This window comes from Thalassophryne amazonica, chromosome 10, assembly GCF_902500255.1.
Source record: "Thalassophryne amazonica chromosome 10, fThaAma1.1, whole genome shotgun sequence".
Taxonomy (NCBI): domain Eukaryota; kingdom Metazoa; phylum Chordata; class Actinopteri; order Batrachoidiformes; family Batrachoididae; genus Thalassophryne; species Thalassophryne amazonica.
Window position 1 is genome coordinate 22,711,782 of NC_047112.1, and position 23,814 is coordinate 22,735,595.

At 39.1% G+C, this 23,814-nt stretch overlaps 1 protein-coding gene and 1 long non-coding RNA gene across 3 annotated transcripts in view; one reads left to right on the top strand and one right to left on the bottom strand.

Moving 5' to 3' along the window:
- The window catches only part of ror1 (receptor tyrosine kinase-like orphan receptor 1), a 356,306-nt gene that overhangs the window by 23,539 nt on the left and 308,953 nt on the right, over positions 1-23,814 (top strand). The gene's annotated exons all lie outside the window — the stretch shown is intronic.
- On the bottom strand, positions 1,136-23,814 carry LOC117518435. The gene is made up of 4 exons (XR_004562984.1): positions 23,583-23,814; positions 14,996-15,005; positions 7,310-7,315; positions 1,136-1,147 (listed from the first exon to the last, which is right to left on the bottom strand). It is a non-coding gene; the product is annotated as an uncharacterized LOC117518435 (long non-coding RNA).

Here is a 23,814-nt window from a genome sequence, read left to right on the forward strand (position 1 = left end):
TTTTTTCGGTTCCCAGTGGAGAAGGGAGGAAGAGGCAAATGGGTAATGTTGTGTCAGTAAGTGTTAGCCTACACAACTAACCAGAGTAGCTACGTTCTCTCGCCTACACAACCACCTCAACACGTTTGAGTTTCGGGTCATAAACAAACCGCAACACATGTCCACTTTCCAACGCATCGTCACTTTTTCTTTGTATTTTCACTTTGGATGTAATTTGCCCAAAATCTCAGAGAAAATGCCATGTTTCCGTCCCCGGAAGTAGAGAAATTACATCATATGCGTTATATTTTATCCCTTTAGTGCCTGCCCTCAAACAAGACTGCAGTGCCCAATTGTATTTGATTCGTAACCCTTTTCTTTGGATGTTGGTGGGGGTGGAGGTCGTTGTTTATTGGCAGACTCGTGTATTTGAATCCCTGGAAACCTGTTCCTGTTTTTAGTGTTTTGACTTTACTGTTTTATACTGATACTGCATATTACTGTATATCTCTATCAGTATTTATTTATTGTTTCATATATTGTATGTTTGACTGAAACAGGTGTCTCTTGAGAATGAGAGTTTGTGTCTCAGTGACACTACCTGTATGAATAATGGATAACTAAAATAAAAATGAAAATTTGGCTCTAAGAACTTTTGGCATTGTATGACTGTGTTTCAGTGAGCCTGATTTCCCAGGGCCCCTGCCCCACTCAAATGTGGGCCATCCTCCCTGTCCCTTCCACCTGACCTTCCTGAATCAAGGGGCAACATCAGCAGTTCCCTGATTATGGCTGTAGTCAGATGTAATGCTGTGCCTGTATTTCGCCTGGTCTAACTGCATCCCACTGTGTGATTAATCATCAAAAGGTGCAATGTAAATAAATAAATAAATCATTACAGACCACATTCAGAGTACACTGCTGATCTCTGAATCTTTATTTGATTGAATTCTTGCACTCCTAGTATTTAGGTTCACAAATAAACCAACTCTTCTGATCAATAATCAGAGGGCAGTCAAGGGCATAGCATCAGAAGACTTTGGCATTCATCTTATCTAGCTGGTATGGGACAAACGCTGGCGCTCAAGTGCTTCTTTTTTTGGTCTGCTCCCTTTCTTTCTTTGTTGGCTTGATGGCTCCTTATCTCTCTTTCCGTGTCTCTTTCCTGCTCTGGCTTTAGTTCGTTTTGTCTAAGGAGTAGCTCTTCAACATTGTTTCTTGTCTGGCTGACTGACAAGTCATTCTTGGCTCCATTTTATGTTTACTCAACAATAAGTGAGAGCAGTATGGCTCCACACCAACTCTTGGTTTCTCCACAGACACAAAGATAACAAGATATCATTTAGGCTTTTGTTAATGTGCTGTCATTGGGTTTCTTTGACTCAGATATAGTATATTTTGACCAACAGTCATCTTCATGATGCTGGCTGATGTAGAAACACCTCATACTTTTCATCACAGGAGCTTTAGTCTCATTTTTGTTGGAATTATCAATATTGGTCTTGATACATCTTTGGAGCACCAGTTCGTTTTTTCTTGCACCCACGTCGCTGTGGTCCTGTGGTTGCACTGTGAAACCACTGGACCATCATCTCCCCTTAGACATTTGTATAAACTTATCACTGTGCTCCTATTAATAGCACGTGAATTTTTCACAAGAGCGTGTTTGCCAAAACATATCTCAAAACTCACATTCATATCTTTATTTTTTGCACCCCACTAGTCACAAATCATGGAGGTAACACTTTGCCCCTGCACTGCTGTGGAAAATAGAGCACAAATGACACCCTTTTATAGAGTTGTTAACCCAGAGAATGTTTACATTGCACAAAGTTGAATTTTACGGGGATTCTAATGATTTGTGTTCAATGTGAGCGGACTTAGTGCTTCTGTTTTGAAAGTGTGTTTGCCTTTGTTGTAAGCTCAGGAATCATTTGTTTTCACCTTTTCCTTTAGGTATTCAGCATGTTTTTATGATTGTTTGGTGTAGATATAGACAGAAGTGTGTTCAGCTTATTTCGGCCTTTCATTGCTTTATTACGATCAGTAGCTATGGAAACTGTAATCCTGTTGTAGCCTGAAGTTGAGGAATTCTGTCAATTGAAGATTAATTCCCCTAAATAGCTTTCAAGTCTAAGCTGTTAGTTTAACAAAGCAACTTTTGGCTGCAGACAGATTTAAGTATTTGCAAAAATAGAAGACTGCTTTCATTTGTTTTTGTTTTTGTGGGCAGTGTCAACGTGTCTGATGAGCTCCTTCAGAACCAACAAACCTTGTTACTGATACTCCAACATACCAACTGTTTTGAGGAAATGTTAGTTTTTGATTATGGTGAGACTTGTTTTTACCTGTATTAAATCAGGTTGACAACTTCAGTTTGAGTTAATCAAATGGTTGGAGCAATAGCAATTTAAAAATGCTTACTATATTTCTACACTATTATTTAATTTTGTCATTTTTATTTAGCTTTTTCCTCTTGGGTATTCCAGCTCATTTAGAGACCAATCGTATGCCTGTTGTCTGATGGGTGCTAGGCAGCTAGCACAGTCTGAATATTTAGGACGGAGGTGCATGTGGACACAAATGGTGACACAGCTGTGATGGGAATTTCCAAATAAAGGCACGGTGATGTGGATCAGTGTTTTCAATTTGCATCAATGACATTAGATTGATGATTGTTGAAGCGATATATCACTACACCCCTGATATATGTACTATTAGTCATAGCTAAAACAGAAATATAAAATGGCTTTGTTGAATAACTGGCGGGAGTACAAAAGTACTCAATTATTTCAGTTTTACTTCTGAATTCCTTTGTGTTGTAGTGCACCAAAAATCAAAGCTTTGAGGTGGTCTTTCTGCATACTTGTCAGGAACCTTTGGAAGAGGGAATCACACGTCTATCAGTGCAAAGGACTAACAAGGCATTAAGGAGAGGTTTCAAAAGTGTCCATGAGCGTGGTCACGGCCTTATCCTGTTTGTTTAACCCAAGGCTTTGTCACATTATGCCCTCTATTAACCAGCAGCTAAAGTGTTTACCCAGCCACTTTATTCACACACAAAAGACTTAAGAGGGACTGCTTTAATTCAGTATCTCAGTTGTGTTTGGGTTCTTAAACTTTCACTTTATGCAGACAAACACTGTCTTTTATACTACAAGAAAGGACTGTGTCGCAATAAGCCACCAAAAGAAAGCCTATTAAACGTACAGCTTTATTGTTGTTGTTGTTGTTGTTATTATTATTATTGTTAGTAGTAGTTGTAGTATTTATTGCAATGCTCTACATAGTTGTAAATGATGCTTTGGAACTGAATTTGTAACAAGAAACCATGATTGAGAATTTACTGCGACTTAGCAAAAATACAAAAAGGTAGGCCAAGAGAGTTGATTTCAGTGGAAATCCCCTTTCTGTCCCTCATCATCTTGTACTGACCACACTTCCTATGGAATCCAGAATTAAAGGTCTCACTGGCTGTAATTCTGAAATATTGTTAGTGAACTATCCATGTAGGAAACCATTGCTGGTTAACAAGATGCTTAACCCAGAGCCAGCCATGGAATTATCACCCCTGTGTGGCAACTTGACTCATTCATCAGAATTGCTGAGCTTGTTGGTATCTTGGTAAATAATAACCCATAAACTGGTTTTTCCTTCCATAAATAAAACTTACCATGGGATTGTCTACAATACCGTGTTTGATAACAAAACCTCTGCTGAACATTGAAAGCAGTCTTTCAATGAAATTGGTGAAAGGATAGCATTTCTATAGCTCTATTTCAGCCTATGCAGATGATATGTGCTCTTTACAATGATGCCTCACATTCACCCACACACTCTCATCATTTTCGATCAGTGATAGAAGTTTTGACTGTCAGCCATGATATTTTAGATATGTGGCACATTTCTCTGTGCATGATCTAGCATTTAGGTGCCTCAGTGTTGAGGACCACAGTGGACTGGAGAAGGGCAAGGGGACACTTAAGGTTCACATGGCTGCAGCAGATAGAAGGTTACCACCTGGGACCTGGGGCAGTTCCATGGTGTGGTGGAATGACACGGGGCACCGGTGCATACTCCCTGGCTTGACTTGACTTGAGTTTCGTGGTGAACTCTGGATGAGTTATACTGGAAGAAAATTAATATCAGATCTATCTTTGTATCTTAACAAAATGTGTCCACAGTTCTTTCTCTTGCATTTGGTAAAGGAGATGAATTCATGTAAGGGGTGTCTGTGATTAAACGGGGGGTTGGTGGAAAATAATTACATTAACAAGGACGGTTCTGACCAGGAATTCATCTGTCTTGTGGGACACAGTGTGCCTTTCTTTCTCGCCATGGAATCCTTCTCTCTCTGATGTGAGTAAAAAAGAGCATCGGAGTGTTGAAGGGAAAATTGAGTTTACCAGTTAAAGCGGCCGCCTTGTTTTTTATATTTCCACTTTGAACGCTTATTTAATTTCCCAGTGGATGTTTATCAAAGCTGACACTGACTTGGAACTAGCCAGGGTATTAGTTTACTTTCTTGTGCGGCTTGTGTCCTGCATGCCAACAGTCCGCTCACACCTCGCTCTTGTTTTCCTGTCTCTCTGCATCTTTTCCCAATTTTTTTCCCCCTTCTCTCTTCATCTTTTCTGAAAGCATTGATTTCAGCAGGGCAGGAAATGAAATGGCTTTTCTCTGTGACTCTCAGCAGGAGAGAGGAGACTGAGTAAAGGGAAGAGGTGTAAAAACTGGTTCAGTATGCTGCTTTTTTCAAAGAGATGACAAAATATTCATCTGATGATGCTGCAAAATGATCATTGTTGGACAGTTCTGATTCTCAAACTAGTCCTATTTGATGTGGAAACAAAATGCCAAATACCGCACTGATGCACATTTCCACCAATTTGTCGTGGAAACATCACAGAGATGGAATACTGTATGCAAACTCATTTTTACAGATTGTCCTGCTGCCTTCTTCCAAGAGAGAATCAAATGCGGCTTTCAAATGACTTTGTGTTTGGTAAAAATGCTTCAAACTGCTCCAAATTAGATGCCTGAACTGGGATTGAACCCAGTCCACACTGGTGGAAAAGCCAAAGGAGATCTGTTTGACTTAAATCAGCATGATGGAAAATTTGACAGAACAGAGATCAACAGAACAGTCACTGAGAGCCAAAGAAGAAACTGGTAACTCCCTCCCACTCTTTCCCGCCAGATTTGATTTTAAGATATTCTCACACATGCAAGCTGCACTACAGATATCACCTTCTTATTGAATCCACTGCGGTACTGTGCAAACTTCATACTGCAGACTCCGTCTTTGTAATGGACCTCTGCACTTTTGTGCAAGCAACATTTAGGTGTGTCATAATCTTGTGCCTGCCTTCACCAGCAGTGAGCTGTTTTTGGAGACTTGTGCCATTACGATAGTTTGAAATGTTGCAAGCACCACTAAAATTCCAAAGCTGCTTTTATGGGAACGTTAACTGTGGTCTTTTTAAACTACAAATTGGCAGAAAATTGACAACATTAAGTTTATGTCTGAAAGGAGTTCATCAGAGGTCTTCTCCTCAGAGGGGCCTGTAGAAGAGTTTAGGTCTATGTGATCCTGTTTTCTTGACCTCTGCATGGCTGCTTTTGCAGTACTAACCTCCATTATTTCCCTCTCCATTACATCAAGCATCCACACAAACTGGAAGGTGGATTTAGGAGCTCTACATCACATATTGAATTAAGCCTTGTGTATAAAAATATGTGATGACAGTTGAGTTTTATCTACTTTTTTAAGGAAGAAATGTTGAGCTATTGACCAAAGAATGCAGTTCAACTTGATTTTTCTGGAGGTATGTGTTATGATAGTATAATCTTTAAGATATGTTTGAATAAAAACACATTTCTATAATTTCACTTTCTCATGGTCGTCTTGCCATAGAACATGAAACCTGTCATCTTAAGTGTCTTTACTATGAGAAAAGAGGTGATGGCACAGTGTCAGGATCATTCCACATGTTTTAGCTGTATTTTCACTGATTACATAGATGATTTATTGAATGCTACAGCTGTTTATACTCTTATATGTGTTGTCTAATAATGTTTTGTAATGGTGCAGGATCGTACCCCATCCTCAGCTCCAGCTGCAGTTAAACAATCATTTAAAAAAAACTCAGCTATTGGGGGTTAGTTGCATTCTGCTGTTTTTTTTTTTAATGATGAATCAAAACCGGCTGGTTCTGATCATTCCAAGTGAAACATAATGCTGCGCCTGTAATTCACAAGCGTTTGAATCAGAAGACAGTCGAGAGAAGTTATGCTTGCTGGCGCTGCTCAGACAATGAGTGTTTGTCAGAGTTTTTCCTTCATCATTTTATTAGTCTCAACATCTACATACAGTATGTCTCACTCTCCTTTTTTTCTTGTCCTTAGAATGTTCATGCAGAGCAGTGTTTTAAAACGTTAGTGCATCTGTTCCAGGCACATCCTGGAGCATGTTCTCTTCTGTGTCTTTTTTTATTTTTTATTTTTATTGTTGCTGCTTTAGCAGCTCCAGCCATCAGTAACACACTACTGCACCGCTGCCCTCACTTTGCACTCTTCAGGATTCATTAGTCCATTTATTCTTTAATTTAAAGCCGGCTTTTCTTCGGCCAGCTGGCTTGCTAACTCATGCTGGGCCCGAGCAAGACTGAACATTGTCCTTTGTACACACATTTTCCTGTCCAACATTTGCTGCTCATCATCATGAACAAATTTCCAGATTGCACTGAATGACTTAGAGTGGCTAAAAATGACTGGCACAAACGACCCACGCTGCTCCATTTATTTTCTTTCATGCAATATTCTGTCAAAGGTCAAGTGTTTGTGTTTGGTGACTGAAACAGGAAAAATCTTTTTCTTTGCCCACAGCCACTTATGTTTTCTGATAAACAATTTTTCATAAGAAAAATGTTACAACAATGCTTAACAGAATGAGTGGAAAAGATGAAATATTATGTTATTAGATTCTGACTTTCAGAATGATTTCTGTGAAATATAGCTCATTCAAGGCAAATTCCTCCAACACACTTTGCTGTTCAGACCAGAACCCCAGATCAGAAGGGCACTCAGAGAGGACACATCTCCTCCAGAGCAGTAATGCACAATAACTCACCAAGGTTCAAACAGACAAAATTCAGACCTGTCCACATGCTTCATCATGGCCAAAATGTCAAAGGTGATGCTCCATCACAATGCAAATGACACTCGTCACCTAAGTAACCCTTTTTGACACAAAGCCATTCCACTTGTACCCAAGGACCATCCAAAGAGCCCTCATGCCAAAAACACCCAGTAGCCCAAATCTCACAACCATACGCTCAGACAGGAAGCATCAGAACACAAAACACGTCGACCTTCATTCTACTGCGAAGGTATCTGCATCACCAAACACCTCTGTCTATAGACCCAAAGCTCTTCCCAGGCAGCTCTTGATCTCAAAGGCCAAGGACCCACAGATGTAAGGGCCTGTATATGATCAAATATAAACTTTTGTTTGGCTCTTTGTAATGTTGACTTTTGGTTTAATGGTTTCCTCCTTGGTTGACAGGCTTTCATGCCCTAGTGATGGAGTGCTCTCTTAAACAATTTAACATTTAGTTCGTGTTTTTTACGCCATCATTACTTACTTAGCTGTGATCCTAAGGTTCTGTTGGAGCGTTGGGGGAAAAAAGTTTTTCTTGGATGTTAACTTGGGCCTGCATCCTCAATGAGTAAAGACTGTTTGGTCTCAAACGTCTTATATTTGTGTGTAATAGTCTGTACATTTGGTAGTAGCATGAATCTTTTTTTAGATGGCTTCTGAGATACTGGACCTGTGGAGATCTAAAATTGTGCTCTAGAAGCCTTGGCTTTGTTGTATGTTTGTTTTTAAGTTCAAGAAGCCACTTGATCTACAGGTAGACCCTTAAATATAGCCATGGGTGCTCCAAGAAATCCAGAATTATGCCAGTTAGTCAATCAAAAGCTTTTAAATCTCAGTCAGATTGTAGTTTCTTCTGGAATTTTCCATGCTGTTTAAAGAGGCGGTTGACTCTGTGTATGTAAGCCCTTTACCCACTTAAATCTTAGCAAAATAAAAATTTCAGTATCTTGTAACTATTATTCTTTTAGGTAACTTCATACATGGAAATGTAGACATTGTAATTGGCACCATATGTATTGATTGATAACATGAAATGTACAGAGTCAGAGAAAATTGAGTTACAAAGTTTTTAGTCAGTGTGTATGTAAACCTATGCCTCAATTGTATACAGTTACTTTGTTACTTGAAAGAAATCTAATTACATGACTGAGTAGCAAGCCTGCAGTGAAGCTTCCTGACTTAATCTGTCAAACATGTGCTTTTAAAGTAATTGTTGATTACGTAAGTTTCTTTGGCTCAACAGTCATAACACTTCTTAATTTTTTTTTTTCACAGCGTTAAGAGGTCCCAGACAACAGCGGAGAAGTGTTTTATTACCTGCGTGTTTGTCTCAGACCATTCAGAATGCTTCAACCTGTATGTGTGCATTTGCAAATATGCACGCCCTGTGCCCCTCCCAGTGTGCCTTGGTGGTCTTGGAAATCCACCAAGATCGCTCGGCTGTTGCCGTAATGTGAAAACAATTAGCAGCCGATGGTTTAACACAGTGCTCATGTGTGTGGAATAGTGCAAAGGGAATGCAGGTTGGCAGAGAGCCATTTGTACTTGATGCTGCATTTCATTTTGCAAATAGCCATTACTTTTAAACCATTATGACACTGTCGAGGTTATTGCCACATACTGTAGACATTTTAGCTTCATATTTGAGCATAATTACCTCTTTCCCTTTACTCAAATGGCTGGGCCATTGTGGTTCACATCAAAGAGTTGTATGCTGCAACAAGAATGTGTCATATTCGACCAACTAGCAAACCAGAGAAATGTTAGGCCGTCAAAATTCTATTCCAGTAATCACTATGCAACTCCAGTGCAACAAACCAGAAAAACGCTGGGGTGCATGCCTTTGGAGTGATTTTTGAGACTCTTTGCAGGTCAAATGGTCATCATATGTAGGTTTGTAGTGAGCTTAAATACTTATTACCCATCTTTTTTCAGCTGCAGTCCGGCTCCTTTGATGTCTTCACCCTCCATTTACTTCACCTGGCATTCATGCTGATGGGATGGACATTCTCACGTGATAAGAATCTGCCTTTTTCCCCACTGCTGGAATACACTAAATTTATGTTGCACACTCACATTCATCATGGGTTAGCTTGAATCCCGCCTGTGGGAGATTTTTTGTTTGTTTGTTTGTTTTTGTTTTGTGGATTTACAGTGTGTGAGCACACTGAACAGAGTGCACGCACTCTGTCACATCTGGCGGCGTGTGTGTGTGTGTGTTTTCATGAACTGCTAAATAAAGGACAAAACACTACCAGCTGCCTGTAGTAGCACTCACCTGATGTCAAGCCGTGCAAGTTTCTTGTGTTGTCATTTTAGGCTCGTTTCCACAGCAGGAATCCGATCTATAGCCCAAGCCTCACTACGTTTATAGAAATGGCACCCTTCAATGGCAAGCCCAAGAACCACTGGGCTTGACACCGTGACAGCAAGCATAAAATGCTAGTGAAAACTGGTAAGCAAACTTTAATCTTAAAGTTAGATGCAAGACAACATAAAAAACTTTGCTTGCTTGCCATCAGTAGCATCCAACTTTATTGCATTCTTCAGAAAGCAAATGCGGATGTAATTTATGCTTTTTTTATTTGGCTTCCAACTAGATTGCTAGGCAATGCTAACTCTTAAAATATACATTTCATTAACTGTTTGCCTGACTGCGATCTTCTCAAGTGCAATGTCCATAGTCAAACAAAAAAACAGCAAGTCTTTTCTCCCTGCGTTCCCAGCGCACAAATGTTTATGGCACTGAAAATCTGGGCAAGTCCTTGGATCCTTGCATATTATGTTATTTTGAAATTTGGAGATAATTAGCATCTAAAAGGAAAGTTTGAATACGGTAAGGGCCTGCGTCCATATATCTTCCCACTCTCTGTAGCGTCAGTAGTTACTGAGATTTGAGTAGTGGGTGAATTTTGTTGTGCGTAGCTGCTACCATGACAACAGTTCAGGTTTTGATAAAATGCTGTGTTCTGGCCTATATAAATATGCATCTTGCATGAACAGATTGACAGACAGGCTGCAAATTGTGCATAACTGCCATTACTGATTGATTCTCCACTGTCATTCAATTTTTTACTTCAACTCACTATTCCTTGGGTTCTTGTTGGAGCTGTGTGAATGTTCTACCATGCAAACTAGGCCCACAGGGCCACAACCTAATGCAGCTGGAACTCTGAATTTCTTTCTGCATTTTCCATAGGGAAAGGAAATAGTGGAAATCAAATCAAAACTTCAACTCCGTCCACCTCCTCCCCCTCCTGGGGTTCCTATTGGGTCAGTCTGAATTTTCTTTCATTCCGTCTAGACCCATAAGACCATAAACTAAAAGTCAGAAATTTGAACTTTCATTCATGTTTACCACAGAAAATTCTTTAAACTTGGCCCAAACACATGTCGTCCTATTACTCTCATTTAGAGTGTTCTCAGTTTTTATCTCAGCAGCAGGTCAGCTTGTACTTTGTTTGTTTGTTTTGCATTTAATTTTTTGCCCTGTTTGCACCAGTATGTGGATCATACAATTCCCTAATTCCCAGTGATACTACACGAATACGAGAAAATTCTGCATTTATTCAAGATAAGTTCTGTTAAAGCTATACAGCCACCCTAATTTCACTCATCTGACAAAATTTTATTTCTACTGAAATCCAAGCATTATAATGTTGGTTTATTTATATGTTACTAAATTTCCGATCATTTTAATGAAGAAAACATATTTACCTGGGGAAAATTTTATTTTCCTTTTAACGCCGTCTGTAGGAGTTGGTGCATGTGAGCGTTCATGATTTTGAAAAGACTAGAAGTTACGTTTGACTTCTGGTGATGCACGTGCATGCAGCATGCACACTGACATCCATGAGATGTCTTGTGAATCACTTCAGAGGTGTTATCTGGTTACAAAAACAATAATTTTGGATTTAGACGTGTTTATTTCTTGCTAGCTTTTACATAATGTTGTATGAGAAACAGATTTATACAGAAACACAGTAGTTTTGTGGTGTTTTCCACCATGTTGGATTAGCAGCCAGAGAGAAACCAGCCAGCATATGTCACTGTGCATCTCTGCTCTGATTGACTGTCACTGTGTGCTTCCCAGCATCCCTTGTGCAAGTCAGGTAAAGCCCCCATGTGATCTTTGACATCGCTGTAGTGGCTATCATAATCTGTATATTTCACTGCTGTAAGTACCCCGTTCTCCCATCAGAGGGCCCAGGGCTCTCCACGCAATATTTTGCCTGAAGAGGAGGTCGGCCGATGCACGAGCATGGCCAATGTCCTCCTGACTAGGGATGAGTATCGAGAACCGGTTCCTTTTGAGTATCATTAAGAAATGATTCGATCCACCGACATCAATAACCTTTTTACTTAACGATTCCCTTATCGGTCCTTCAGAGTGGCCGTTGTTTTTGGGGGTGTTTATCAGGAAAATTATCATTTCTCTACATTGATTACAGACCCTGCAGTGGGTCTGTAATCATCTTTTCTGCAGCGCGGCTTTGCTTTGAACCTTGAACCAATTGAAGCAGTGATTTGCAGATTGAAGCAGTGCTTCGATCATTGCTTCGTTGATTAATTTTTTTCTTTCGCTTTCTCCCGCTAAAACCCTAAAGAGCATATGGCTGTGAGTATTATTTACCTTTTTTATGTTAAACCAACCTGTTATGGTCTTCTGAAACAGTGGATAGATGTATTTTATAACTTAAAAAGGGGACCGATGCTAACACATTAGCATGTCTATGGCATTTTCAATGTTAAAATTAGCATTAAGCAGTTGCAGCTGTCAAGCGTTTGTTGTCGTAAAAGAGTCAAATGTATTACAAATTGTAACATTTTTTAAATTTATTTTTGTTTATATATTAATAATAATAGCAAGCACAACAATAATAGTAATAATTAATCTAATGATTATATACAATTTTAGAGAAAGAGACAAAAAGAACCTGAATAAAAACACAACAGAAAATATAAAACCAACTAACAATGAACATACATAAATAAATAAATACATACATACAGAAATAAATAAGTGTTTCCTGTGAACACCTAGTGACTCTTACACCTCCACTTCATCCCTGTCTTATTTAAGTTTAATGAGAGTTTGTTTTGGTCAAACCATATTTTCAATTTGTTAATTTCTTCAGTGATTTCCTCCAGAAATATCTGCCAAGCAAGAAAACTGCTGCATCCTAGTAAGAGCAGAATACTACTGGAATGAATTTGAATAAGGAAAGTTGTTTTTTCTCACCTAAATGGATGCTGCACTCACTGCAGTTTATTGTCTGGAATAGTCCAAGATTGCATTTCAGAGCTTCTAGAATTCAAACATTTTCATGCATGTGGTGTTGGGGGTAATTTTGGGTTTCAGCTTTTTTTGTTTTTCACCACTTTCATCCCTGAATATGTGAAATCGTGAGTCACTTTTGTGCGGATTAAAGTTACTAACTGGGACTCCTGTCTTGTTGCGAGAAAGAAATGAGAATCGTCCTCAATTCTGTTCACACAGCTCCAAACGCTGCGCGGCTCTCTGCCGAGTCAAGTTAGAACGATAGAGTCCATTCGGAATTAATAACTTCAAAGCGAAACACCGTTTTGTTTATTTTTATTTATGTCCAGAGATCAAGGATACAGTGACCAATTTCATTTACTTTAAGACTCAATGAAATACATAGAAAACCTGTAAAGCCTACTTTTAGTACAAAATTCACAAGAGGTATCGATAAGGAATTGGATCGATAAGCAGAATCGATAACGGCATTGATATCGATAAAATCTTATCAATACCCATCCCTACTCCTGACTACCAGGACATATGTAAAAATATATGTCCTGATGTTCAGGGGGATATCATGTTTCAATACAATGTCTAATTTCCTCACAAATAAAAAATATATCACAAATAGCATTTTTGCCCTTTTCTCATGCATTAATTCCTTTTCATGTAATTTAATTTAATTTCAGGTGTGTGTTTAACCAACTTTCTTTAAAAAAAGGGGTGGGCTGACGCTTAGCCCAGGGCTCTCCAATGGGCAAATACTGTCTGTTCTTTTGAAATTTTCCCCTTCAGGGGAACTATTTATTACCTTTTCCTAGACAACACAAATTTTGATCATACTTGGCAGTGTCATATTATGAATTCCCCTGTTTAAATGGTAATCAATAAAATAATAGTGGTGCCTGTGAAAATTATTTTTACGCCTTAAATCTTAAAAAAAAAACTCAGTGACTGTACTTTTAATATTGTAGAAAAAACCCAGAAGACAGGACATGACGACAGTTTAATAGATAGCGACCATAGCGCCACCTCACATGTTAAAATCATTTTCACCTCAGCTGCTTCCTGGACGAGGCATCTAGAAACACCTCTGGGCCTCACATCAAAATCTTTCTGTCATGTGAGTGGACCAGAGGTGGGAGATATCAGCCCTGAAAAGTGAAAATCATCTTTTCTCCTCATCGACTCTTCTGGATCTGTGGCTGGTTGTTCTGTTAGCAAATCATAAACTAAACAGCAAGTGCAAACACATAAATGCCAGAAGAGAGGAAGGAATGGAACGATCATAATGTTGATGTTAAATGCAAATCAAAGTAGATCGATCACACACTTATCAATACTATGTACACAGAATCTTTGGTTGACTGAAATTGAAATTGACTGCACCAATGTAACAAGTCATGAAAGATAAAAGGGTGTTGGTGGAGCAGTTGAATTGGATTGAAAGAGACAGGAAACCTTTTAACTTTACAGATAACTAGTGCTGGATTGAAAAGATCAATTCGCTGATTTTAAATCGATTCTCATTTTAATTCACACAGATTGATTCACACATTTAAGACTGATTTATTTATATATATATATATATATATATATATGCCCTTCTTGCCAGCATTGGAATGGCGTCCCTGAAGAAATGAAGTTGCAGTTGGGCCGTTACACTGTTTCCGAGGGTGTGAAAATGATCATTTCTCTACATTGATTGGAGACCTACTGGTTCTGATTCAGAATTAGGTCTGCAATTTATTCATCAACAAGACATTTAAAGATGTCAGTCATGATGACCGGGTCTCTTGTCTGTTGTGGGCAAGAAAAGAGACTCATCCGCCGTTTAATGCACACAGTAGTTTTTTTTCCTGTTCCTCATAACGTGCCTTTTCCGTGGGACCGTGCACAAAGGTTCTCTAGTGTGGACTTACTTTTCAGTCAGTCTTTTCCACCAGCACTCGGTGCACAGCTGTCGGAAAAGCCTGACTGAAAAGTCTGTCAGCGCGGCTGTGGGAAAAGTTCTCCTGCACCGTGTCGCTCTGCAGACGCGAGTGTTTATAGGGGAGACTGGGAACATTTGCCCACAGAAAATTTTTAATTTCTAACTCTCTGAAACACTATTGCCTGCATTTTGAGGGCCAGATTTTGTGAAGTAAAGCCATAGTTTTTTTTTTTTTTTTATCTTTGTTACAGCCTTACTTTAAAGCCAAAAGAAACAAAGCATTAGGCCAAAACATGGAAGGGTGTAGAAATGTACCTGTGTCAGGGGAAATGAACCAGGTACTTCTGGTGCCCTCTTCTGGCTGCCCTGGATCTGTTGAGTAATTCTGCCCTTCAGTATGTTTGTAAAATAAAAATACTACTCTATCATTCTGGGAGGGGGATTGGTCCATGCCATTAGTCTTATAGCCATCATTATTAACGACCAATACTTCATTAATTTGCTGTCAAATGTCAATATAATACTAGTATTATGTTGCATAACTAGACAATTAGGTAGCAGCTCAAAAACAGTTTTTATAACACTAACCGAAATAAATATTGGATCGGATAAAATCGAATCGAAATAATCCATTCTGAATCTTAATAATCATAACTGAATTGATTCTTGAAATGTGAATCGATTCCCAGCTCTACAGATAACTACTGTGGTTGCAATGACACCTCCCCTTCAGCTCAGTATGAATCACAGTTTCCAGGTCACAGTATGTTACAGTTCATGGTTTGTTACTGATTCAGAAGACTTGCACAAAAATAAAAAGATGTAGTAATATTCCTTGAAATGTGACTCATGAATTTCCCACATCCCTGTAATACAGATCACAGAGTGTGTGTGTGTGTGTGTGTGTGTGTGTGTGTTTGTGTGTTTTAAGGATTGTATTGTGTAGATGCAGTGTGTTGTCAGTTATGTGGTCCCACTAGGTTAGAACAGTGCATTTTGAATGTGGCTGTGTTTCTGTATTTATGTGTGCTTGTTTGCATAACTGAAAACTCTTGTTGTGGTTCAGTCTGCCTCTGACATCAGCCACATTCAGGTCCAGACATTTTCATAATTTTGGTTGCTATGTCTAATAACACAAAACAGTAAAAAAAAAAGAAAAATTAAGAAAAAAAAAAGAAACACACACACACAAAAGATGGGTGCTGGATAATCAGATTGCACACGTCATCACACAGCTTCTATGAAGAGTACAAAGAAGGCTGACGGCTGGCTTGAAAGTCTGTGGAGTTAACTTTTCAGCAAAAAAAAGTAAGTTTCTATCTCATATCATTAAAAAGTTATTTATCATTTAGTAAAGCTTGGGCTCAGCCGCCATATATGACGGCGTCGGCCCCAGAGGGTTAAGAGACAGTTGTGTTGATGTTTTTTTGCTTTTTGCATTGTACCTGTTGTGAAAAGAAAAAAGGATAAGGATTGTTTGTGGGCTGACATATTTCCCTTGGTGTTGTGCCTTTCAAATTGTTGTCTTTTCAAAAAATGGAATTGATGGGTGTGAGAGCTGGGGTAGGTCTCCAGTTTGTTTTTCATACCTGTTTAACTATTAGCACTTAAAAGGTTTCCAGCCAACCTCTGCAGACTTGGTGGAATGGTCAATTCTATGAAGAGGAAGAACACCTGGTGTTGATTGGGATCCTGATGTGGATACTGTATTGTGCATTGTTGGAGGTATACATTCTAAATAAATGGTAAATGGCAAATGGCCTGCATTTATATAGCGCTTTTCCATCTGCATCAGATGCTCAAAGCGCTTTACACATCAAATACCTAACATTCACCCCGATGTGAGGTTGCTACCTTGCAAGGTGCCCACTAAACATGAGAGCAACTAGGGGATTAAGGACCTTGCCCAAGGGCCCTTACTGATTTTTTTTTTTTTTTCTCCTGGTGGGGGTGGGGGATTTGAACTGCGGATCCTCTGGTCTGAAGCCCAACGCTTTAACCACTAGTCCATCACCTCCCTTCAGACCATCTCCTCCCCAAACCATCACCTCCCCTTCTCCAAGTAATGTTGCTTTTTGTTCAACATTAATCCACCAAAGCAAAGTATTTTCTCTTTGCTTTGCTCTTTGGGATTTTATATCTGTAGGCCGGACTATAATTTATCTAAGCGGTGCGCTGTAGTGAACAGGAGCTCTCTTGCTTAACTATGGAACCATCTTTGGTGAAAACAGACTCCCTTTAAGTGGCCATAAAAAAGATTGATCCATAAAGTGCTCTTCATTAACTGAACGTGCACACCAACATCCCAGCAGAATTGGGACAGTAGAAAAACGTCTCTACTGGGATTCACAAAGTAACCCATGCAAATCACTTAACTTCCTCAAAATTTCACTCTGTCTTACCTGATCAGTGCCATCAGACCACCATGCTTCAAGTTAGACCTGCCCTTTGACAAACCTCCATAAACCATAGCTGTATAAAAGCAGTGGCTCAGAAGTGAAAAAACTCTCAACTCTTGTTAACTCCTCAACCATTTACATGCTAAATGCAATTACTAGACTAACGACTTTAGGCCTTACTTTATTGTTGACCCTTGTCTGCTTTCCTCTGCGGGGTTTAGCTTGCTCTCGTGAATCTCACTTGTTCCTGTCAGACAAACAAGCTGTGCTAATTGACATTGGTTTTGATGTAGTCATATAATTTAAGGAGACTTGGCAACATTTACAAGTCCCTGTTTTGCACCCGAACCTGTCTGGATGGCTACTTTTCAGACACTTGTTGCTACTTGTGGCAACAGTTGGACAACCAGTCAGCCATTGAAGCAGTTCGAGGGAAATGGCGAGAAGAGACACCGAATTTAGGGTGTTTTTGTCCAGTTTCTGCCTAAGTGACATACCAAAAAGTACCAACTGACAGGAAACTTGTTAAAATTTCAGGAAAATGGGCTAGCTTCAGGTCTGCTGGAGATAATTCCACGTTCAGAAATGATGATTAAAAACACTGAAATATTAAGGCAAACATAAAATTTTATTTCAAATGATGATTTCCTACACATTGAAATTTCAGGAACACAACAATGTTCCTGAACTAATTTTGTGATGTAGATAAATATGTAAACTCTGTTGGGGTTATGGTTAGAGGGAGGGGTAGTATTAGAAATAGTACAAAAAAAAAAAAAAAATGCGTCACAAAATTATGACTCATGACAGGAGCACAAAGAAATGTGAGACTGGGCTGCCTGCCCACATCACATATACATGTACTTTAACATAAAATATATAATTCATAAAAAAACAGCATTGTCAGTTGTGATAATGAGTAGGAATGGGTACCAAAACCTGATATGAAACAGGCTCTGGTGCTAAATGATTAAAGACTGGAGCATCGAAAATTTGTGCATGCAAAATGAATGCGTACCAGAAGTTTTGAGACATTTAAAAATTTTCTTTGCGCACTGGCATGCAGCTGCACAGTTTACGATGGGTTTACTCATTGGCACGCCAGATTGCATGCTGTTTGTCAGAAGATCTTTAAATAAAGTGTCAAAATGTTTTTCTCTTCTGTTTTGTCATGCTATTGGCTTCATTTTATTATCATGTCTTCTTGCCTTAAGGTTTATCATGTAGGGGTGCAATCTTGACTTTGCAAGGAAAATGATCTTGTCGTCATTTCAGCACTGCCATGAATTAGACAGCTCCTCCCCTTCTGTCTGATGCGGTGAGGTATGTTGATCTGCAGACTGTTGTGCACATGGGGTGTTAAATCTAGATTCTTGACCTCTTTAAAAAATTTCTAATACAATAACTCATGTCATTTATTTGATTGTAAAATCCAACACACTGTTGGTAAAAATCTATATAGACCTCATAGTGTAAGTGGGCGCATGCATGTGCGTGATTGTGCTTGTATACCTAATAACTAGTAAGGTCCGCGTAGGGCCCATCAATATATCTTGCATTGGGGCCCATGCTGAGGTTGCTACATCGCTGAAGTGTGTGTTATGCTGTGTGTATGCAAAGCTATCTGTGTTCATATCGGTCAGTGCATTTTCTAATACTTTCTCAAAGGTGCCTCTAGGGTGCAAGAACATTTCAGAAACAAGCTCATCTTGAAGACATACAGTACTTGGCAATGCAGTCTTGTTGTCATGTTTCCAATGATGTTCCAAGCATTCTCAGTGTATGCCCTGCAGAATTACCATGATGTTTCATTTAAGTACAGTACCAACTGGAACCACAAAGGGGGAAAAACACAGTTAAAATGACAACATTTTGAAGAATGTACGGACATTGACAATCAACATTTGTGTCCCCATGCTTCTCTGCAGTGACAAATGTGGCTGATCACCTAGTGAGGTTGACAAAAAAAAAAAAATAAATTAAAAAAAAAAAAAAAAAAAAATATATATATATATATATATACACTCTTCTGTTGGCCATGGATGATTAAGGTCTAATCTGCTTTTTGGTGGCTGTACTTCATAATTTAGAACAGATAAACTATGTTTCTTTGTTGTGTATTGAACCTGAAATGTGTTTCACGTTCATGACAACAGCACAAATTGTTGCACATTGAGTTCTTGAGGAAAAGTCAGCAAACAGCTGCTTATATAGATCTGTTTTATGCTTTGCACGGATGCATTCATGACACTGAGCACAGAAATGTTGCATCTAAAACAAATGATAATTTATATTACCCAGCTGCCACATTTGGGGTTTCGCTTGCGTGGCAGACAATTTTTATTTATTTATTTAAAACAATATGGAAGATGGAAGTAGGATTGGTAAACCACTATATTAAAATAAATCTTGTGATTATTTATAATAAGCTTATTGTTTGACAGGAGGAAGAGAGGAAAAAACAAACAAAACACAAGACTTTCTTTTTTATTTTCCAGTAATTTTTATGGTTTTGCTGTATAGAGCCACTTGGAGTGTAATTTTTTTGCATAAATGACTTTCTTTGTACCATAAATGTCCACAGGTACAGATTTCAGAGCCACCAGTCACTGAACCCCAACAAAGACTCAGTCAGGCCTTACATGTGAAGCTGACACCTAAAAAGACTTTTTCTTTGAAGTCACCTTTCTTGCTGCATGATGAATCTACAAAGAATCCTACAATACTACAAGGTCATCTCAGTTTGACGGACACTCGGAGTGTCTGAAGGGAAGCTGTTGTTTTGGCCTGAGATGGTGGTGCATCTGTTTTACTGGCACTAAATCATTTGTAGCAATTTTAATGTTGATAACAAAAACATACCGTACGGCACTTAAAGAAAAAAGCAGTCATACTGACTTACTAGCTGATTAGGTGACTGCATAGAAACACCCTGTCTCAGGCCATTGGGCCCTCCCATGTTTGGGAAAAGAAGGATCTTTGGAGCCATGTAGAAGAGCCTTTCCATGAATGACAGGACAGGAGGGGTGACAAGGCGCAGAGGGAGAAGGTGGCTGAAAGAGGCAGCTCAAGCAGAGAGCGAAGGAGCGGGGGGCGGGTTAAGTGGAGGCAGGTGTTCCATAACAAATCCAACTGGCCCTCCAACTCCCTCAACCCAGGTCCATGGAGAGAACAGCTCACTCGCCAAAGAACAGACACTTGTTAGTCATTTTCCTCTCTCTCTGTTAGCTTCTTTTGTGAGACGTTATCCATATGATCTAATCTATCCCACCCGTTGTACCCTGTTTCTTTCATCCTCTGTTCCTTTCCACCGTTTCCTCTGTGTGCTTTCCGCAGTGCTGCTGGACCACCTGGCTTTGTGGTTTGAAATGGTATAAAGCGCCTGTTGCTTTAAGCAGACAGACAGCATTCCCACTGCTCGCTCTGCCTGCTCCAGCTGGCAAATTCATTTAGATTAATTTGACGTCTTTAATTGTTTTCTCTCATCATGTTCCAGAAGTTATTAAACTCAAATTCAAGACCAGAACAAAACAGAACAGTAATCCTGTTTTGACTGATGTAGTTAAAATGGCCAAAAACAAATTTAATTTGATCAAAATTATTTAATCATTTAGCAAAATGAAATCTGTATAATTATATTTTTTTTCCTTTCTAATCCATTGGTCCTCAATAATATGTTTCCATTGGTTAACATAACGCGTGCTGAGATAGTTGATTGAGGTGCCCTTTTTTAAAATTACGAATACAGTCTTACTGTTGATGAAATTTTGGTTTAATAGTCTTTCAAGCAGTTTAAAAAAGGGAATTTCCTGAAGTAGTTTCTCCATTGACTATTTTATTCAAGTATTAAACAAAACGCTTGTTTTATTTACTGGTTATAGTGTATTATTTCATTGAGTTGTTATTGCAACTGATTTATTTAGTTTTTCAAATATTTTGAAACAATAATGAAATGGTTTGGTTTGTTTCAAAATATGGGCAAGCCCATCTCAACACTCAACCCTGGAGTTGACTCATGAAAATGTGAGATAAAGAAGAATCACTTTTCTGAAGGGCTTGTATTATCATTCTAATGTTTCAAAACCTTATTGTTTTCTACATTTTATGAATCTACTGTATCCTTCACTGTTATGAGCATGTTGAAATGGTGATTCATTTTCTTAAGCCTGGTGTCTTTTTTTGTACCCAGCCTTTTGAAACAGTGAAGCTTTTTTATGAAGCTATTGTTTCATCTAGTGTTACAAGCATTTCAAAACTGATTTTATTTTTAAGCTTGTGTTTAATTGAGCATTTTTAGCAGGTTTTTCTTAAGCTATTAGTTCATTTAGGCAAAATAGTGGATTCAGTGGATTTCTGCTCCTGGTCACACTGCCTTTCTGTCGTTTGACATGACACTACATCTGCATTGTCCCAGTCCACCCAGCTGTTAATGGGTATTGGACTTCCTTCAGGAAGTAACCTGTTTCAAACTGGTGTCTCTGCCAGGGGAAGTTGTAGACTCTCATCTTCTTCACTCTAAGGAATCTGGGGATAAGGACCACTGTTAGTGGGCCTCATGGCCTATATAGTACTTACTTTGACTGTCTGCCATTACAATAGGTAAAGTATTTTGGCTAGGGGTTAATCCCAAAATCCACCCCCTAGCTAAGTCTTTAAAACTGGACTCTGACAAAATTCATGAAATGTGGTTAACTGAATCATGCAAAGGACAATGCTCTTCAAAACCAAACCCCTCAACATTGAAGTCCTGGTTTGTAAAATTTATTCAGTCTTTTTTAGTCTCATGCAGAGGTAAAAGCGCTATATAAATGCAGTCCATTTACAGTAAATTTATTCAAGCGGCACTGTGGTTTAGTTGTGCTCTGGCTTACTTCCACTTCCAAAGACAAGCAGGTTAGATGAATTGGTGATTCCAGATTGACCACAGGTGTGAGTGCCAGTGTGAATGTGTTTGTCTGTCTGTATGTGTCGGTCCTGTAAAGGATTGTGGCCTGTCCACGCTGTACCCTGTCTCTTGCCCAGTGACTGCTGGCACTGCATGGCTTTGTTAATTGGAGTAAGCAGGTATTGAAAATGAATGAATGTATTTCCCTGATTCTTCGGCAGGCACTTCTAGCCCCAATGTTTTACACAACCCAATAGACAGACCCAGGTACATCACCTGTCCTTCTTATGTAAACTTGTATGTTCCTGTTTGTTGGCCAGAGATTTATCTTACCGGTACATGGCCAACTAATAGCTAAACATGTGCCTTGACGTTTCAAGTTTCTCTAGGCATCCTTTCAGTCTTAAACAGAAACAGTGTTAACTTGATTATTATTGTAGCTCTGGATTTGGGAGTCCTCAGTTTATACTAAAGTGCAGGACCCACAGCAGTATTAACATGGCTGTACTCCTGTCTTTATGAGGAGTTTTATGACATTGAATGATTTGTTTTCTACACTACAGACATGAGTGAAAGTACATCAGTTATTCCCAGCTGGCCAACTGCAAAAAAAAATCCCAGTGTCACTGATACATGTCTCTGGACATATGAATCATATTTAAATGCTTCATTCAAACCCTTCTGCAAAAGTATACGTTGATGGAAGTGTGAAGGACTGTGTGCACCTGGAGTGCTTGGAACATGTTATGACTAATAGGTAGCTCATTTTAATCTCACCCAAACATTTTTTTTATGTTACTGGGACAATATTTTGACTTTTTTGGAAAGCTCAGTACTGTGGCTTATTCTAGTCCTTGAGCAGTTTCAGATGGCAACAATTTTCAGTTAAACATTTGGAAGAAAGAAATGTAGGTCTTTATTTTTCATCTCACATCTGTCACCTCATGGGCACACACATACACACACATAGTTTGGCAAGCATGAACAACTCAAATCCACAAACCTCTTGTGGTATGCTTGAACTTATTTTCTTAAATGAATGACTTTGCTGCTTGTTTCTGTTTCGTATGTGCAGCACTCCTACCAGAACATACAAGAAACATTCAATGCAATCCACCTTCTCTTTCTGTCTTTCAGCTCAATAATTCATTGTTGTTCCTTCAAAAGGAATGAAGCTACACTTTTGTATTGGTCTGTGTGTGGTAGGTTCAGACCCGGCATCATGGGCGGCCTTAGGGCGGGCCTTAGGGTGCCTTGCCCGCCCTTGGAGTCAGTTGGGACCGCCCTGAATGGACGAGCCTGTCAGTCACCCTACAGCCACAAAAAAAAAAAAAAAAAAAAAAATTCACAGGCTACCATGATTACAACTTGTGTAAATCTCCAATATAGATCATTCACAATAATATTGATAAACACACTGTGCATTAGCTGATTTTTACTAAAATAATTGTGAATGATTTGATTGGTTCATGAAATGATCTGGGTAAAGGGCCTTACACACCGAGTGCGCAAATGAGGTGAGCATTGCTCTAAAACCCATTATTTCCAATGAGAAACATTGCGCAAATACCGTATCACAGTGCAACAGTCAAAAACCAAGTTATTTTCAGTATTTTTTTTTTTTAATCCCCCACCACCAATACTGGTATGGGGGACTTAAAGGGGAACAGAAACACCCATAGATTATTTATACCATGAGTAAACACAAAAAATGCATTCTTTTGATAGTTCAAGAAACACTAAAGACCATAAAGCATCTACAGAAAACCTTGTTTTAGTCGTGGTCTAAGAGGCTTTGACATTAACCGGCTGCCGCCATTTATGCAGGTCAGGCGGGTGACGTCGCTGGTTGGGGGAAGATGAGCCTCATTCTGAGGTTCTCTGCCAGAGGCACCAACAAAGAAGTTATATATGACGACTAGAGTCTGTATTCCCAATGCTGCCCACTAAAACCGAACGTCCCTTCATGGACAGCGACATTACGCCTCCTAACCAGGCAAAATACTGACGAAGTTCCCGGATGTTCATGCATGTTCAATGGGGATTCGCAATTGAACACACTCAGAAAAACACTCACAAAATACGTGTTAAAATGCTGTTCTGACCTGAATATCGAGCCAGTAAATTTAATTAATGTTTAATCATGTCAGGAAAGTATTAAACTTATTCTGACACCCACACATTCCGAAA